Source organism: Takifugu flavidus, chromosome 22, assembly GCF_003711565.1.
Source record: "Takifugu flavidus isolate HTHZ2018 chromosome 22, ASM371156v2, whole genome shotgun sequence".
Classification (NCBI taxonomy): Eukaryota; Metazoa; Chordata; class Actinopteri; order Tetraodontiformes; family Tetraodontidae; genus Takifugu; species Takifugu flavidus.
Window position 1 is genome coordinate 8,562,284 of NC_079541.1, and position 3,769 is coordinate 8,566,052.

A 3,769-nucleotide genomic window follows, 5' to 3' on the forward strand; every position below is an offset into this window, starting at 1 on the left:
AGAATAGAAGGAGGAAAAGGAAGAGAGGGCGGCCGAAAATGCAGATTTCGCATGTGTCAAGTCACGCTGCGTGTTGCACAATAATAACAGCAATGGGGCTATGGCCATAAAAACCGATTTACAAGATCTGTGTGGAAACCAATTTACAATCGGTTTTATGATCACGTGATTGAGTGTATTCAAGTAATTTGAGAGGTGCTTACACCGTAAGCCATATTTTAATTAATTAAATAATAATGACCGTAATTTCCGGACTATAAACCGCTACTTTTTTCCTACACTTTAAACACTGCGGCTTAATCTACGGTGCGGCTTATTTATGTTTTTTTTTCGTGGCGCACTATCACAACTATTGTGAATCAGTCATTTTTACTAACCCTCATCAACGTGGAAAATACTAGAAGAAAAGCATATGATGCAGCTTTTAAGTTAAAAGTTATCACTCTGGCGGTTGAAGAAGGAAATTGTGTAATCTTGGCATAAATTATGGTAATAAATGGTGAGAAGGTGGAGACGCCCGCCTGAAGAACTGATCCAAAGCAAAAAGACGACCAAAGCTTTTAGGCGTAAACATCGCAGGTGGCCCGAGCTTGAAACCCTCACCACAACACACAGAGAGCAGGCGGCCGCGGTGTTTCCGCGGTACAAATCAGACTGAAGGCAAAAGCAATCGCCACCGCGATGAAAATAGAAGATTTTAGAGGTGGGCCATCGGGGAGTTTTAGATTGTTCATTGTTTGAGTAAAAAAGCATAAACAACGTAATTTGTGTGTAGCTGATACAAACGTATACTGTATTTCAAGGTAGCTGCATTACAGACACCATTAGAAAAAAAAACATTTACCGGTACAATATATTTGTTTATGCTGCTAAGCAGATTAAATTAAAAGAAAAGTTAAAATCCTGACGTGATAAAATTTGGATTTAAGGTCTCTGTATAAACATACAAGTGAAAAGAGTGGCTGTTGTTTCTTACCTGTCTGTCAGTGACTTGTCTCTTACGCTAATAAAAACATCTACCGGTACTGAATGTTTTCGATCTAATTTTTCATATTATTACGTGGGATACCTGCGGCTTAAAACCCTGTGCGGCTTGTATAAGTACAAAATTGATTTTCTTTCTAAAATTAGATTATGCGGCTTTTAATCAGGTGCGCTCTGTAGTCCAGAAATTACGGTATGTCAAAACACTTCAGAAAGAATCAACCTGAAATTTTTAAACGGTCTCCCATAAAAAGAGACAACTTACCGACTGTACAATTAGAGACAAAGCATTTCACTAAACTTTATCAGGTAGAATGTATAATATTTTGAAGGTTTAGTATTTAAAACCAGACACTGAATGAGTGCCTGACGTGCAAATATGAGGATGAGTATATAAAACAACCACTGCTCAAATAATCTGTCAATACTCCATTTAATGTTTTATGTTTACCGTGACATTCGATACCCTTCATTTCATGGTAAACATAAAACATTGATTACAATAAAATAACAGTCAATAATGTATCATCATAGAGAGCTGGTGGAGTACTTTTTAGGCTACAAACTGTCTCAGAGAAACTACCCATCTTCTCTGCTGAGACCAAATGATGGCGATGGAGGGGCTGAAGGAGAACAGAGGAGCCCTGCAGTTTCAAACAGCTTGCTGGTGAGAAGGAACAAGAGTGCTGGCATAATGGCAGTGAAGGCAGCGAAGGCCGAAGATTTTGGGAGGCTCTTTGCCCAAACATTCGGCGACTTCTCCCCACAGATCAAGATCACATCTTATCAAAACTTTCAGAACGTGATGGATGAGACTTTCTCTGACAGAGTCACCTGGGGATGAATTGTGGGACTATTTGCCTTTGGTGGGGTCCTGTGTGTGGAGTGTGTTGAGAAGGATGAAGGAAACCTGGTTTGCCACATTGCGGATGGGATTTACCTGGATGAGCATATTAACCTGTGGATCTAGAGTCAAGGAGGATGGATGAGTATTCAGGAGTGTGACTCAAAATACATCACTGTTTAAGATGAAATGTGACATTTGTCAACCCCATTACCACAATGAGTATGCTGAGTAATGGCCATGAGATTATTAGCCCAAAATGATTCATCTGACAACTTGAAAGTGTTTCCTCAAGCCAAAACAAAAGATGTGAGGAATAGTATGTATAAGCTGCATTTTAAAAAGAATCAAAAGAAAAAAAAAAACAAATGACTCATTCTCCACCTCACACGTTTTCCAAGATAACGCTATATTTATACTATATTTAATTCCCCTTTAAAAATTAGCATACTTCTACTCACATTATGCAAAATGAGTGGCCATTGTTGTGGATTTGCTTTCCGCAGAATCCAAGAAATAAATCACGATCACATGTTGCTTCATCACATCGGGATTTAAAATGACATAGCAGTTTTTCCCTGCAGTAGCCAGGAGGTTGGGTTCAATTGGTTTATCCAGAAAAATTTAGTTTCCTTGTCTTTTCTGTTTATTCATAGTTTCGTCTTCAGCATGAAACAACGTTTTCCAATGTCCCTTCCATTGATTACAGAGGACAGATCTATGTATTATTAACCCTTCTTCTGTCAGCCGTCCCCTTCAACACAAAGCTCCTTTAGTTAGCATTCTTCATGCTAATGCTAATACTGCCTCCTCATTGATGGATAAAGAAGACGAACCAGACGACTCATTCATCGATTTACTGATTACTTATATTTTAAGTTGTGTGACTGAAATAGTTGCTATTTTAAACTCTGTCGCTAAATCTTTGTCTATGTTGCAGGATTGCTTTGCTAAGAAATTTGGGAAAGACGCAGCAGCAGAGGGGAGGATGAACCTTAGATGGATGCTGGGTGGGATGGCGCTCTGAATTGAATTTTTGGTCATCATTAAGCAATGTTGAAACCACTTCACCCAGTTCACCACCAACCAACCAACCAACCAACCAACCAACCATCCTCTCCTCTCCTCTCCTCTCCTCTCCTCTCCTCTCCTCTCCTCTCCTCTCCTCTCCTCTACCCCTCTCCTACCCTCTCCTCTCCTCTCATCACCTCTCCTCTACCTGTCCTCCCCCTTCTCCTCTCTCTCTACCCAGCTGGCCATCAGCAGGAGGGTCCCCCTACATGAGCCTGGTCCTGCTCAAGGTTTCTTCCTGTTAAAGCGTTGCTCCTTTGTTCGTCTGTCCTGGAGTTTAAGGCAGGCTTTAAAAAAATGCTCAGATAAAATACTTAAAATACACAATAAAATTGTCTTAAAGTATTTTTTAATGCCTCAAATTTTTCTGTACAGGAAATGAAGAAAATATACCTTGAAAACAATTTTAAATTGTGTATTGTACCTCATATTAATAAGGCGTCACTTTATTTTACATCTTTAAACATGTAATTTATCAGAAAACTTAAATCTTAAACTTTTTCATATGAACAAGTTGAGTTGATTAACCTAAATAAATTAGTTATTTTTAATTTAATATTTCTGAATATTTGTTTTTTATTTTAATTTATTTTTCTTTCAAATTCAACAGCCGGAGAATTGGTTTGGATTGTTAAAAAAAAACAATTTTAAAAAATGCTGATTGTTTAAGACGCTACAGACAAAGTGCATTCTGGGATTTGTGGTGTGTACACCACTGCATGAAAGACATGAACGCCAAGAGTTGCTCAGAATTGTAACAAATAATTGTAAAGCAGTATTTTTACATTTGCACATGTACAGTACATCGAACTCACAAATACACTGGAAGATGAGAGTAGACCTCATTTGATCATGCAAACTTAAAAGTAA